Genomic DNA, 16,384 nt, shown 5'->3' on the forward strand with positions numbered 1-16,384 from the left:
AAGTTTCTTTATTAGAAAGCTCCCGTCAGAGTTCTCCGCAAGGAGTTAATCTTGCCACTTTTGAAAGAAATATTTCATTTAATCTTAGACCTTTGTAAGTTATAAAATTTAATAATATTATAAAAATTTAAATTATAGAATTTTTTATAAGTTATAAATACGTTATTAGTAATAACAAAAGAAGAATTTTTCGCATTGAAAGAGTTAAACGATTACGTAATGTAAAATTGTAACGCAATCATGGCGCGCATAACGGGTGGCTGTAAAAAGGAAAATTGACAAAGATGTCACGGCTTGGTGAACTTTTAAACGCGATCGAAGCGGAATTTTAAACGGATAGAAGGGGTCGACTCGATCATCGTTGTCATCGTCGTCGTCGTCGTAGCAACGAGAAAGAGATTTACAGCCTCTCGGTGCACCGGACTCCGAAATTTCTCGTTCATTCTTGTGCAATGGCCACCGCTGCGCTTTTCCATCGAAAATATTCGATATTTTTCTCCCGCAATACGAGAACGCGGGAACGAATTCGGGGGAAACGAGAGGAGGTGAGGTACGAAATTTACCATCGACTTTGGTAACTCTCGGGGGTGTTAGTGAGAACCATATATCTCGGAACGGGCGACGTCAAACGCTGGCCAGGACGATATATTTTGCTTATCGGGAAATGTTAAACCCGCGCACCCGGCGAGGATTATTTCAGCGACGAAGTCAATCGACGTCGAAATCCCGAATGTCGCGGTCGAAAATCTTCTGACACCGGTTTAGATTATTTTCTTGCTTTTCTTTTTTTTTCTTTTTATTTAACTACGTTGCTTTCACTGACGACTTGCGCTATATAAATCCCCAGTTTAGGTAAAGGTTCTTTCTACGTTCTAACTGAGATTACATTCGGGGCGCAACCGACGTAATATAGAAACAGACGGAGTTAGTAAAGTTAGCAAATTTGCTTAATCTTTGCTGCAAGTAGTTGCTGCTATAGCGAGAGAAGACATGAAGTAGTTACTGCGCGGCAGAGTCAGACGAACTTCAATAAAATACCTCGTTCCGCGTATATAAAATATAGTCGAAAATCAATTTATACACATTTACGTATTTTGATACTAATTTACTACTGTATTAATGAAAATATGAGATGATTGCAATTATAATGTTTTCATTGTTATTATTGAGTTTTCGTTCATGTGGACATAATTGTGAATGCGAGTATTGTTACAATTCAAAAAATGAAACGCCGATACACATCATTATACATAAAGCTTCTGCCTGAACTGGAGAATGGAGAGGATCGTTTTCGCGATACGACAGGAATTTCAAGAGGGAATGACTTCGAGGTTTGTGTTTTATATTTGTCTTTTCGAGGTATAAGAGTGGCTCTGAAAGTAAACGAACGAGGATACATCTATAAATTGAATGAAACCATTCGAATCCTTTCCTGAACCGCGCTGTGTGTACTTTTATTTATTATATACTTTGCAGGAGAACAATATAAATTTCTGTTGTTATATAGTGAGGTATTGAGTACACACTTTACTATCGTTCAACTTCGTTCAAATAAATCGTTCTCCTCTGAAGTCAAGTGAAAAAATTCAACGTAAAAATGAAAAGAATAAATGCACAAAGAAAATGCCTATGAAAATGATATTTATCTGTATAAATTATTCTCTATTTTATTATATTGTATATACGATAACTTTCCCCTCGATTACGTAATTCCTCGGTTTCCTCGGTTTGCCAAGTTTAGAGTTGATCTTTTCGTCGCGAAAGTTACACTACCCTTTGTTATTCGATATACAAAATGATAGAAGCATTACGCTGTAAAACGTACATCGTCGTTTTTGCTCACATGTTTATCGACGAAGACACTCCCGCGTGCTCGTATATTCGCACAACTTTCCTGAGGTCTTGTTTGCGTAAAGATTTATCGACATCGCTCGAAGAGAAACTTTGTGGGTCAAAGTATAGAATAATGTTGCCAAACGAGGACGTTGCAGCGGGTGACGTTGATCCACGAGCGGAAGTGTGGAAAGTCGGGAGAATGTTTCCGTTCCCATACAAAGAAATGTTTGTATCGAGCGAAAATTTGCGGGTACGGCAAAGAAAGGTATAGATAAACCAAGTTTCCGGCGACTATCATTAATTCTTTTCCAGTGCGCCATACTTCATGTCACTGCTTTATTCAACATACGTGGAGTGCGATAAAATTTGCGAAACATTGTGTATGCGTTTATATTGTATTAATGTGATTTATCGTGTCAATAGATTTACAATAAAGTAATATATTTTAAATAATAAACAGAATTAAATAATCATTAATTTGAGTAATAAAATAATAAAATTGATAGTAATTAACTTTCAATAACGATAATTAATTCGCTATTATGTGCAAAATGTAAAATTAGATATATACAGTGAGAGTTAACATTTAGGATTTATAATTATATGGTAATATTGCATAAAAATTTCAAAAATTTAATAAATTAATTTGTGATAGAATGTATAGGATAGAAATAGGCAGCAAAATTTTTTAATTTTTACAGAATTTTAAATAAATTTTTTTGTTATATAAAAATTAAATCTGACTATGCTTGGCTGTTAAAAATATAAATGCAGGAAACTAGTAAAATTGCAAATTGTAATCTTTGATTCAACAAAAGATTTAAAATCGTAAATTTTTAATTCTTACCGCGGGATCTGTCAGTAACAGCTTATGCAGCTGTAGTTTGCAACGCTTCTGTTGTGTCAATATTTTTGATTTACATTGCAGTATTGGACTTTCATGAAGCTATTTGCAATCGAAAACATTTCTCTTTAAAATATCTTATTTCGAGTATTTTTGCGCAAACGGGATGACGATGGAAAAGTAGAATATCTACCTCCCCTATTCCTCTACTCTTGTGGCTACAGTGGGAATTTTATTCAAATATGGGAGAACAAGTCGCAAGAAATGGCATGTAACTGCTTGCAGAATCCTCTAGATGGAATATTGTGTCGTTGTCACAAGTGCTCAATAGGGAAAGAAATTTACGCGTCGAGCATGGAAAAGAAAAAAATTAAGCGGGTACGCTTTCAATGGCGACGATATTATCTCAAGGAAAAGTGCCGTAATCTCCGGCGTTTCCGAGCAATATTTTATATTTGCGATCCCCTCGGCCGATGTAAAAGAAAGAAAAAATATCTTGCGTGCTGTAGACGTCCGCACCCTGGGGACCGATTCGTTGGAAGCTTTGCGCTTGATGTAAAAATTTCAACGACCCACTCGACATCGGATTTATGCAATATGAACGCAAGCTTCCTGGCGCAGACTTCCGAGTTTGCATTAGAATAATAAGAAAGCAGTAACCAGATTTATTCATGAGCAGTAACCAGCGAATGTAACCGAGGAAATCGCAAAGTACTACCGTCATAAGGAAATCTCCGAACACTGCACATTTCTGACGTACGTTTTTTTTAGCCCCGTTAAGTTGCATGCGATGACTTTGATAAAAATTGAATACCTTTGTAAACGTCACGTGGAGCTTGAGGCAATTTCGCTCTAATAACTTTTTAATTGCATTCCTTATGAAGAATGCTTTTTCTAATTATATCTACAAATCCTGCAATTTATTCACTTTGTAAGTTTTTTACGAAATGTAAAAAATAAAAAACGCACACATTTCACGTTTTTATTACTGTGTACACACGTCTAGTATAGTTTGTATCCAAACGTGTCTAAACTTGCAACAGCAACTAAAATAAATATATCTATAAAAGAAAAAACAATGATTTTTTTTTGTAGACACTAGGCATTTAATCAAATATTTCCCCGCATTGTGTACCCAGTTTCTCTTTTTGACCAGTTTCAATTGAACAAATACTACCAGTATCTCGCCACGAGGCGAATATCTCGAACGAGGTACGAGTTAGGACGTGAATGTCGCAGCGCGCAAATATTGCGCTACTTGCACTTTATTGCCACTCGTCTATGCATTGTTTAATCACGCCGGCTGCCGCATGCCGTGATATAAGTCTGATATACCTAACTCGTTTTTCACGGCATAATCTTCCACGGGATAATTATATAGAGGATAATCACTTTTCGTAAAATTAGAATCGCGCACATGGCGGGCAGCTCAGCAGTTTACACGGCGTAATATAATGAAGCGGATAATCAGCTCTCGCGAAACCTTTAGGATCCATTCATCGACCGTGATAAATTGCAGAATTTTATCCGCCATCATCTCGCTTTTAATGAACGTTCGTCGTGGTGATTACGTGACTCTTGAGGGCTGGATTATTTCTAGACTGAAATGAGACACGCCTGTATGACTTAAATTAAATTGAAGTTGAAGGCAATATAATTCTTAAATACCTGAAGGTTTACAGCAAAAAAAACCTCTTTATTAAATTGAACAAAATTATTTAACGATTCAATAAGACCCTTAAGAAAAAAATAATTAAAATGTAATATTTAGCCTAAAGAAAATAGAGATGTAATACTTATGGCATTAAAATTTATTCAATGAGTATTTAATGAGTTTTGATTAAAATTATTCATATTTTGTTTTTGATTATATGATAATTCTCTTAATATTTGCCAATATCGGCAAATAAAATTATGTGATGAATCATATCATTATTCGAAAATTATTTATTAATCAGACATTATGTAATGACATAGGTATAGTAAATGCATTTGCGATTGTCACATTTAAAATTCACTAAATTTGCTAAATTATTAATGTAGTAATAATAAAGGGAATTATATTATTATTGTCAAAATCGTTTAAAATGAAAAATATGTATGAGACTGCAAGTAGTACACATATATTATAACTGTACTTTTGCAGCTTCCGTTTTGACGATTTAGTCGACACAGCTTGTGCGGATTATTATAAATTCCTCTTTATGCAAATACAGAACTGTACGAACAATGCCGTACTACTAATTTGCGGACGGTTTGTTGGAAGCGAAGTTACTTGTTGGCAACCGGCTACCCGTTACTCACTGTTTCCCCAGGCATGCATGTTCGTTCAAAGCTGATATCACCGGAGTATACTGAGCTTTCTAAACACATAGTGTAAAATCCTACATGCTATAATATCTCTTTGATGTATATGATCATATGATTTGTAGTATCAGAATTATATATGGTATACAAGAGAAAAAAGGGGGAACAGAGAGAGAGAGAGAGAGAGAGAGAGAGAATTAACAAGAAATAATTTTTAGAAAAAAGTATATTGTATAATCTATTTAAATAATCAGTATAAAAAAGAATTAATATTAGTGCGTCAAGATATTAAATGTTGAGTCTAAAATAATTATAAGAGTAGCCAAAAGTGAAAATATGTTTCCTTTTCTTGTATTTTAGAAAGGAAGTGTCGTGCAAGATTCGCAAAGTTAGCACACTATATTTTTAATTTTGATTCTTCAATATAAAAAATGCGGAACTCTTCTTTATTTTTATAAGGAACCGTAGAACTCTATAAGTACCTACTATTGAAACTATAATATTATTTTTTTTTTATTAATTAATAGAATGACGAGTGAATTTCAATTTATGTGAATCCGTGAAATTATAGCACGGTATTCTATTAAATAAATAAAAAAAAATAATAACAACTCCACAATAGTACTTTTTATACTAATCCCTTTTATGTTCTATAGTTTCTTACAAAAATAAAAATAAGTTCCGCATTTTTTTTTATACTAAAACAAAATTGAAAAAGTAGTAGCCGAAACTCCGTTTAAAAATTACTTTAGAGCATAGAATTCTGCTAGAACTAATAAGAAATATCGTTGAAATTGTGATAAATTATCAGCACATGTTTTTGTAAATTAAAATAATCTCATATATATATATATTTTATTTAACTGCAGATTAAAATTATATTATCACCCTTTTTTTAAGTTTATTCCTGAAGATTATTAGACAGATCTGTAATTGCTTAACAAATAAAATTCTAATTTTTAATAATTTCATTAACATGCATTAAAATGCTTTTAAAAGGTTGTGAACAATTTCGGTCTTTAATTAATTTGTATAGAGAAATGTATCAAATTTCTGCGAAACCGTCTATCTCTCGTGTACCGTCTGCTTTGCGAGTTGCATGACAGTTTAGGTCGCGGATGCGCACTATAAATCAGGCTTTACTCGCAGCAAGGCGGCTCTCGCCTCCGTTGTCGTTGGTAATGAAAATCCTGCGGCGGATGTTCGCGGATTCTTTCACAATTCCAGGCGTAGCATATGCTTGAGAGACTGCCAAAATAATTTTGAGAAGATCGAAAGCCGCGACGCGTGTGCGGTCGACGAGTTTTTCCTGAGGCGACTAAGCCTTCATTTTTCCTTTTTTTTTTTTACGAATATCGCGAATCCGGTCGAATTCGTGTGGCAGCCGCGGTAACAGCGAGATTAAAAATTCCCGTATCTCTCGGGTGCACGTTGGATAACTCGGATGCTCGCGATAAAAGCTGCACCGCACCGTCCCGCATCGTTCCCATAAATAATTCCCTCTCGACATAGCGAAATCCGGGCACGCGTGCACAGGTGCACCACTGTATTGATTTACAACGGCACGCTTAGATCGTGATGAAAAATTAGTTTCGATTCAGCGAGCGGTATTGGCTGTTCCGATGACTCTCAAGTTAGCTTAATTTGATCGTGATTTAAGGGAAAAGAGAGTTTGCTGTTCCATTCACGGTAAATTGATTTCTATACGATTCTTATTATTTCTTTCTATCTCTATTGTTTTATATTGCTGGGATATTTTAAAAAGCTTTCTCGAATTATTTTATATTTTTAAAAATCGTATATCGCTGGTCGCCAAACTTTACTGCTAATATTCTGCGCACTATGATCATTATTCATGTTGTCAACTTGAGTATACCTACATGTACCAATTTGAAATATTGTACAATATTTGACTCCCTCTTATAGAGTGTGTTGTACTACGTCAAATTCTAAAAATTTCCCATGAGGAAAATTTAAAAGTACGTCAATCTTTCTGACAAAAATTACTTTTCGAAGAATTAATATTTAAGGTACCAATAGTAAGTATAATAACGCTCGAAATTTTACAAAGCAAATAAATACATAAGTAAACAACCAATACGAGCAACTGCTTATTGGTTGTTTATTTATATTTGTATATTTACTTAAGGTTTTTAAATTACCTACGAAGTAATTAAAACGTAAGAGAAGAATATTTGTCTAGCAATAGTTCTTTCTAAAAATAATATTTATTGCGGTCACCGGTTGACCAGCGAGATATACTGATTGACCAAGATATACGATCAATTTTGTAAAATACTATACATTGTATATACGATTAGATATTAATTTTGAATTCTGAAAAAACAAAATTTGTCTAATCGGTCGTTAAGCAAATGTATGCGAGTGTGCACATATTAAAAGCTAATTACATATAAACTTATGCGAGACAAAACGAAGTGCAACGACAAAGGTTGATCGATTGCTGCTGACGACAGTTTGACATCCTTCATAGAAACTTTTCGTTGCAAAACATCGTATTAGTATTAGCGTGATACTCATATTGGCTACACGGTGTAGTAGCACATATTAGTAGCACTCGAGTTCAGGCAAATTATTGAAGCGTTTCGCTTTTAATGATGTTGTACAACGCTGCAATTGCACTTGATCAGATTCTATGCAGGGTAATTTGTAAGCACATGTATCATGAAAATGATTGATGTATTTGTGATTGCTCTCATGTGAAATGAGGTCACGATGTTATCTTTACCACCATGGTTATATATTGTTTTCTTTAGTAATTATTTTTGTAGTATTTATTAATAATAATTTACTAATAAATATTTTTACTGTGTTTTAATTTGCTACTTTGTTTTCTTTATTATTATTTTAATGCTTTTTTTAATAATAATTTTTAATGGGTAATAATATTTAACAGTAGATATTATTTAAACTTTTTTAAACACTAATAAAAACAATTCAATATAAAAAATTTCAATTATATCAGTCAATGTTGTTAGTGCCACAAGGCATGATATATAAATATGACAATTTATTTATATATCTAATGGCATATTAAATGTTTTAATAATTTTTTATAAAATTGAGAAGTGGAATTTAAGTAGTTATTCCCTGTTCTACTAGTCCATTAAAATCAGTCGCTCGCAACTTGCGACCGGAAGGGGGGTGGGTAAGGGGAATTGCTCTTATGAGGCCGTAAACTCTAGGAGAAGTTCCGGAAAGCTTCTCCGAGCCTTCCATCGTTGTCGTCGTCCTCCTAGTCATCGTCTGTCACTGCGGTTGAAAAGACGATGGCGAACTTCTCGAAGGAATGCGGCCGAAGTGTGCGAAATTCCAGCTGCGTCAGAGCAAGAACCGCTGATGAAGTCGTATTATCGCGCCCTCGTTAAGAAGCACTCCTTCTTCGCCCTCGTACAGAACGGGGCGGAAAGGCCTCTTCCAGCTCACAGAGAAAGGAATTCTCAACATCCGTATGCGGACTTTGGACTCCGCAGAGAGAGCCGTGTGGCGGGAATAAAGAATATAAACTACGAACTCTCTCTTGACCAGTAGAAGCCGGCAGACAGCTCGGCAGCGTTCATTCAGGAAGACGCAACAAACGCTCACGGAATGCATGCTGCGAATGAGGTCGGAGGAATTCGTGTTGTTTGACTGCAGCGCGGTACTGCTCAACTGGGAAGAGTTACTTTTGGAAGCAATTTCAGGTTTCGTGATCCTGCATCGGCGGCGTGCCGCTGCAAAAGTATCTTCCGTTCGAAGATGAATGAGTTCACCTCGAAACTCAACTGTCGAAACTTTGAATAAGCTATTACATGGAGAACAATAATTGCCGATGTAGCACTATAATGTACCACTATGCAATAATCATTTAGTGAGAATTTTGCTTTATGTGGTATACAGAATTTTTAAGTCCTTACAAATTCTCATTTTAAGAAAGGAAGCACTGTAAAAATATTAAAGATGTAATTAGATTGTTCTTTATCGTAATATTTTCTTTAGGGTATTTCATAATTTTATAAAATTGAATTTTGTTTGAAATAAAATTGAAAAGAATCAGAAGCGTGTTAAAATTAAAAAAAATATTTCTGGAAAAATAAACATCAGAGATTAGTAATAAAGCTTTTATGAAAAGAAACAAATTTAATGTGAATTATTTGCCATAAATCAAATTAGATATTTTTCCAGAGAATATTAATTAAGCTTTAATAGAATATTTAATTAAAATGCAAAATTTAATTTGCAAATTATTTGTTATTATCTATTGCAATTTAATATAATTAAATTATAATTGTACATTACACGAATAGAACTATTTGCGATATTGCTTTATCTAATTACTGATAAAATTCAGCTGTTCGGCAACAATATTAAACGAAATTACATGAGAGCGAATCGAAAATACCCGACTTTTGATTTACGCGTCAATTTGTCAACGCGCGTATAATGTAATCTATATATACGATATTAATATAGTGAGCTCTTGCTAGTTTGTTTGATTAGGGTTTCGAAAATATGCCCGCTCGTGGAACATTATGCGACAATAAGCGGACACTAATGAAAAATAACATGCGAGCACAGGATGAATTAATTTCCGGTGAGTGGGAATTAATTTACAGCCAGTTGTAAATTTTAGCAACTGTATCAGAATTCTAATGGTCACTTTGCATCATAATTCTTCTCATAAGCATATCTGTTTGCTGAACAAGACCAGTAAAATACGAGTAATAGCGCTGGTGAGAATACAAATTTTTGCCTCACACCATCCCCGGAAATTCTAGTTTTTGCGTTAAGTTAATTAAGGTTTTAGAGAAATTTCTCGAATCCTACCAATTCACAAGCGTTAAATTCTTTTATCGACTCTTGTTAACGGGACATTTAACGATCAATGACATCGATTGTTAAAACGTCGTGAATCTGGTTGAATCGGACAGTCCGATTTTTACTACAGCCTCTTTTACGGGGTAATTCGCGAACGTGGAAAATATTAAAATTTTTTACTCATGACTCGCGGAGATAATTCTACAGCATGCGTGTTTTATAACCAGTCCGAGTTATTAAAACATTCGTCGAAAGTTAGAGCAACGTTATGACTTTGTCCGCGACTTGGTTTCTTGAAATAAGACTTTTAAGTGTGTTTTTGAAGAAGGTCGAGATGCTTCGCCGTCTCCTAAGAAAGCTTTTGTGAATGAAATTTTATTATAGTCCGAGCAGATAATGTTCATAAAAAATATTTTTACAAGTTCATAAAACGCACTGAGGTTACAAATAAATTTTTCAGCATTGTGTCGCTGATAATATTGATAAAATACATTTGACTGAATAATCATTAAAAATATGAATACCTGATGTATCAGAATACTTTCAAAAATATTCAAGCAAATATTGAAACAAATAGAGGTTGATAGAATCGAAAAAAAGTATTCAGAAATGAGGATGGACTTTAATGTTGGATACGAATTTAATGCTATCTAAAATTTTACGATGAGTTTTAACGAGAACCTGTCATGCAACAGTTCCTTCGATATTGGAGTAATAATTAAACTTAAATCGATATGATTCGACCGACCGAACTTGCTCGTTATCGTTCAGCGATGGGATTGCTAGCGAAATCTCGCTATAATCTTCGAACGATCGCGATAAGAACTCTGTGAAAGGACATATTGATCTAAAACGAACGGTGGTACCAGCTGCCGCGTGAATGGACGAAGTAATCGGACTCGTGCTTCCGCCGATTATCAAATTGGCAACCACGAAGGATTATAAGTAAGATCTCAGATGTAATGGTTAATCATTGATTGTCTAGGACAATTGGTTAACCAGCGTTAATTGTCCAGAGAGAACATCTATGTTCTGTTTTTTTGTTCCTGCATTGCACTGCACTAGACCGCATTAAAACTCTCTTTCTCGCTTTCGATTAACATCAAACGTGTACCTATCTCTCATTTTAATTTCCGAAAGTGTACACTGGTTCAATCACAGGAAATGGATCTCTACAATGTGCACTGAAAGAAAAGATTGGCTGATGCAGCAAATTAAATGGTAAAATATGGCACAGTATTTTTAATTGGCTGCAGCAAGCAAATTTTGGTTGCGTTAACCTATCAAAACCCTGTATTGACAGGCTAACGCAACCAAAAATTGGCTGTTGCAGCCAATTAAAAAGGCTATAGCATATTTTTTACTATCTAATTTGCTGTGGCAGCCAAACTTTTCTTTCAGTTTGAGTAAAAAAACATTCGAAAAGTGAGAAATTGTTCTGTAACTATACGAAGGTGGTTCAAAATATGCATGAGACTTTTTTACGTAAGTAAAAATCAATATTATAAACGTACTTGTAATAAGAGACATATGAGAATGTTTGTTTATGCCCTATATAGTTGTGGACTATCCGGTAATTGTGTCTTTCTATAATGTCCGAACAAACAAACCGTTGCATATCGCGTTGTTCATGCATTGAACAAGTCTTTTTGCGGACAAAAATGTTTTAACATTTCGATCACCCTCGTAATTTAGGTATGTCTTTTATAGTTGAACCATGTACAGTCTTTTACTTAATATAAAATAAAAAAGGTACATATTTAACATTTGACACAAAAACGAGAAGGGAAGTTCTAGTTCAGTGCAAAGCTTTTGTTATAGAAGACAAATCTTTATATTGAGAATAATTTCGTTTAGTTAACTTTTTCCCCCTTCAGACATATAATTAAGATACAGTTTTATAAATCATAATAAAAATTAATAATTGTTTTCAATTTATTATGATCATATGAAATTACAGAATTAAAAAATATAGGAATTAATTATTGAGCATATATTAGTTTTACAAACAATGCTGAATCGTCTACTCATTTTGTGTTAATTTAATCGTGCTGACAATCTAATTGGCTCGATGGAACTGATTTTAACAGAATCTGATGTTTAGTTCCTTGTACAATCATGATTACCTTATCTGATAGGCGTTCTGTTTAACGTAGTATATCGCCGGAATTCAATTGCTCTTGCGAATTGCGAAATTCGTCGATGCAATTAGCTTGTCGCTTTTGATTAAACGTATCCTCCATGCTACAGCGGGTGCGTTAAATCCAATCGCCCATCGTGCGGGATGATAAACATGACGGATGGTAAGACGCGAGGAACAGGCAGGCAGTTTGCCATTACAGTTAATGCGATAAATGCATTTCCTGTCGGTCGAATAACAACAACTCGAATTCTCTCTTGCCTTTTTCCTCTTCAAACCGCGTTTGCTCGTCTTCTGTCTTCGCTGCTATTGAGACACTTTCAAGTCTTCTTCACGTGGTTGAAGAGGCTAACCTGTCGGAGAGATCGTTGTGCACGTCCATCGTTGTTCGCTTTGGGACAGAATGACTTTTATTTCAGACACGATTCATCCGCGTAGAGAGATATATTGGACACTTGCCACAAAGAGATGGCTGCGGCAGTTTACCTTGCAACTCACGATCAATTTCTAAGATCTGCAGTTATTTTCTGTAGATAAAGTCAGATTGGTCTTGTCTTCCTTTTTTTCTTGCACTTTTTCTAGCTTTCAATATTATAAATACAATATTTTAACTGCTCAGACTTGGAATAAATTGATATTAAACGTATACAAATTGATTATATTAAATTACATAATTAACAATTTTAAAATCAAATTGCACACATTTGTGATCGCTGAAGCTCGCGAGCTTTTCATTTGCAAGCGCTTATATTCGATACACCATAACGTAAAAATTATTATTTTAACGATCTTTATTAAGAAATTGGTCGAAGATGCTTCCTCTTGACCGTTTATTATTGCCACGTCGGCAAAGATATTAAGAGGAGGGTAAACTCGGTAGAAACCGAGGTAACTTCGCCTCGGCAAATTTCCTCCGAATTAAGCGGAAAAGCGGCCGGAAACCGCAAGAGCTGGCCTTTGAAGCGCCGAAGCCGGCAGTATGCGGTCCATATTATTAGCCGCCTCGACTAATTCATTCGGCGAGATATACACGCTAATTCCTGACGTTCGCTCACATAATGTCTCAGATGTGAAGCAATGCACTTAGATTCCCCCTTTCTGTGCCGGTTGCACTGCTTTGGAACGCGAGGTTGCTTTAAATGCGGAAATTTATAAGCGATTAGAATATATATATATATATATATATATATATATGTATGTATATAATCAAAGCGATTCGAGAATATGCAGGGATGCGCGCAGCGCGTGCATCAGTGCATCAATAATCTTGCATTTCGTGCACGTCAAGTAACAAACTCTCTCCATTGAACTTGAATAGATCAGCTCTCTCTTCGACGGAAATTAAATAAAATTGATTCAAGAATATAAATTTAACAAAGGGAATTAATCACAAAAAAAAGTACAACACATATAATAAAACATATACAATATTTTTTCGTTAATTTCAAATCAAATTTACGTGACTATAACTATGTTGAATTATTACAGAATGTAATATTTTATCTTCGCCAGGTATTGAAAAATATTATTTGCCAAATTATATTTTACAATTATTTTGTCCATATAGATAAATTTTTAATATGCATGTTTATGTGAGACATGAACATTGTTTTGTGAAGAGAATATCCACGCGACTTGTATTGAACAATGGAATCAGCTAACACGTGTTTTATATATGACTTTTATAAAAAAAAAATATACCTGACACACACACAAACATGACCAGAGCTTTGTAACATGGGCGATATTTTTTCACCGATTTTTCATGTCACGTACAAAGCACTGATCATGCATATTCGAAACAAAATTGATTGCAGCAATATCGTCGAATACAGAATAGCGTACATGATGTATTATTATTGAACAGAAGCTAACCAAATTTCGTTTTTATCATAAATATGAATTGTGTTTATTAAAAAACGTTAATATAGCTTTTCGAAAATTTGCATGGTACGCAAATTTACATGAAACTATGTATTAAAATGATATATATTAAGTCCATTTTTTTTAAATATTGTCTAAGTCAGCCGCGGCGCATTTATTTTCAAATTATTTGATAAATTAAAATTATCCCACACTCTCGACATAAACGATTCATTTATACTCGTCAGTCTCGGTGGAGATACTCGAGCAAGCCTCGAGAAAATGCTTGCTCCGAACGACGTGATTGATTCCGCTAGCGTTATACGAGACCGTGACGTTTACCGACAAGCAGCTGTAAATTGAGCGGAAAGGCGAACAGAAGAGTGCGGAATGCAAGCGCTTTGCAAACACGACATTATTCTGCCCGAATGGGAAACTGTTTTTCCGCGAAAATAACCGCATTTCGCTTGGCGGAGATAGACAAGCCGTGGTTCATAAAAATATTATAAACCATTGTTTTCCCACAAAATTGCATCATTGATAAACATCAATCATATGCTTATCGCAGAACATGAGAGTATTGTTCAATATTATCCAGTGACGTTAAATGATTAAACGTTAATTAATATCGCGGTCTTATTCTGTATGATCATGAATACGCCGAATAAATGCATTCACGTTCCAACAGAATCTAATAACAATCCGTCAGTCTTTGTTTGAAGCTATTGTATTTATAAAAGGTTTTTCCTTTTTCCGCTGTTCTAACAATGGTGATAATAGAATACTTTAATATTCTAAAAATTCACATAATTAAGAATTTTTTAAACACTTTGTTTACGTCTGCTTTTAATAACAAAATTTTAATAACAAAAATTGTATTAAACTTGAATTAGCACTTGCGTGAAAATTCAAATTTAGTACAATTTTTGTTATTAAAATTTTGATAATTTAAAATGACACTTAATCAGTAGTTTCATTCCAGAGTAAAATGGAAGTAAATTGTTGCACGTAAATGATTTATTAACGATTCATTAACGAAAAAGCATTTTGCGAAACATAAGCGCGCAGGGAAGCTAATATATGCATAATATGTACAAACGATTAGATTATATAATATTAATATTACAATGTAATATTAATACTAATTAATGCTAAATAAAATAATGATTACAAAGACAATTATATACAAATATCAACCGATATAGTGCTGATAATATTGTTTGACACACAAGATCGTAATCTTTCTATTTGCATTTGCTTCTGAAGTTTTGAAATAATGCACACATGAAAACAAAAAACCATTGAATATTGTAGAATAAAAAAAAAATTACGGCTTTTCATATCATTGCATTTAAAGAAAAATAAATGTATGATACACTCAAAGTTTTATATATATTTTAGGAATACAATCAATTTTAATATGGGCTTGAGATTTTTCTTTATTCAAAGAATGTCATATACACAAAAATTCTAGTAATCGCAAAAAAGTCGATTGCTAAAAGTTCAATTATGTTTTGATTGAAACAGTTGATGGAGAAAGCTTTTTTATCTATATACATTTTATTAATAAAGAAGTAAAAACAGCAGCTTTTCCAAGTACTACCATTACAGACGCATGAAATACATGACGTAGAAATTCGATAAAAGTGAAAACACAGCAGAAAATACAGAGAAATGTTCGGGAATGTACGGAATAACGAAAAGTAATGTACTGCCGATCGATTGAGCGATAAATAATCGGCTTTCAGTCGGTGCCGTTCGTAGTTGAACGTGTTTATTTAACGAATAGCAAGCTGTAAAAAACAACGATGTAAGTTTTGTTATTAGCAGCAAATGCGTTGGAATTGTATGTACATAGCCATGCATGTTTGGGATTCGCATTAAATCGCGTCCGTTATAGATATTTTCCCGTTAATAAAACGCACGCACCTCGCGCGGGGAATCCGCGAATGGATTGTTTCGCCAGTCGTTAATGACTTCGATTGTACCGTGATCGCGGCATTGCGTTTTCGTAAATTCCATTTCATCACCCCCGGGGCGTTGTCCTTTGAAATTGCTTTCGCCGAGGGAAAGGAGATTTTCCTCGCACAATACGTCGCCGTTGAATGACGCGCTTCGGGGATTTGCTCTGCTTTCGTGAGAGGAACGAGAGGAACATCTGAACGTCGTTTTAAAAAAAAAGGGGTCTCTTGGAGAAACCATTAATTCTCTTAATTTCTCAGAGCCTTATTTTGTTTCTATTTCCTGTCATAATCGCGTCGACCGCATTAAAAGAGTTTGGTTGAATGCACCACGAGGTAATTGCTGCAAAACTTTTAATTAAATGCGAGTGAAAGGTTTCAACATTTTATTTAAAGCTTGCGGGATTTTTAATTTTTTGCTGTTTTGAAGTCTTCGAGATTTCTTTATAGACTCTTCTAGAAAACCTGATCATAAAACTTTAGTGACGGATCCTTAAGTAATTGGTGCAGTCGGGTTTTTCTTAAAAATTAATTTAATATTGATCAGACTGTTTAAAGAAGATTAATTAATATTGTTTTAATTATTATGATCCTTTTGAGTGTAAAAGCTTAAGA

This window comes from Cyphomyrmex costatus, unplaced genomic scaffold, assembly GCF_001594065.2.
Source record: "Cyphomyrmex costatus isolate MS0001 unplaced genomic scaffold, Ccosl1.0 scaffold302, whole genome shotgun sequence".
Taxonomy (NCBI): Eukaryota; Metazoa; Arthropoda; class Insecta; order Hymenoptera; family Formicidae; genus Cyphomyrmex; species Cyphomyrmex costatus.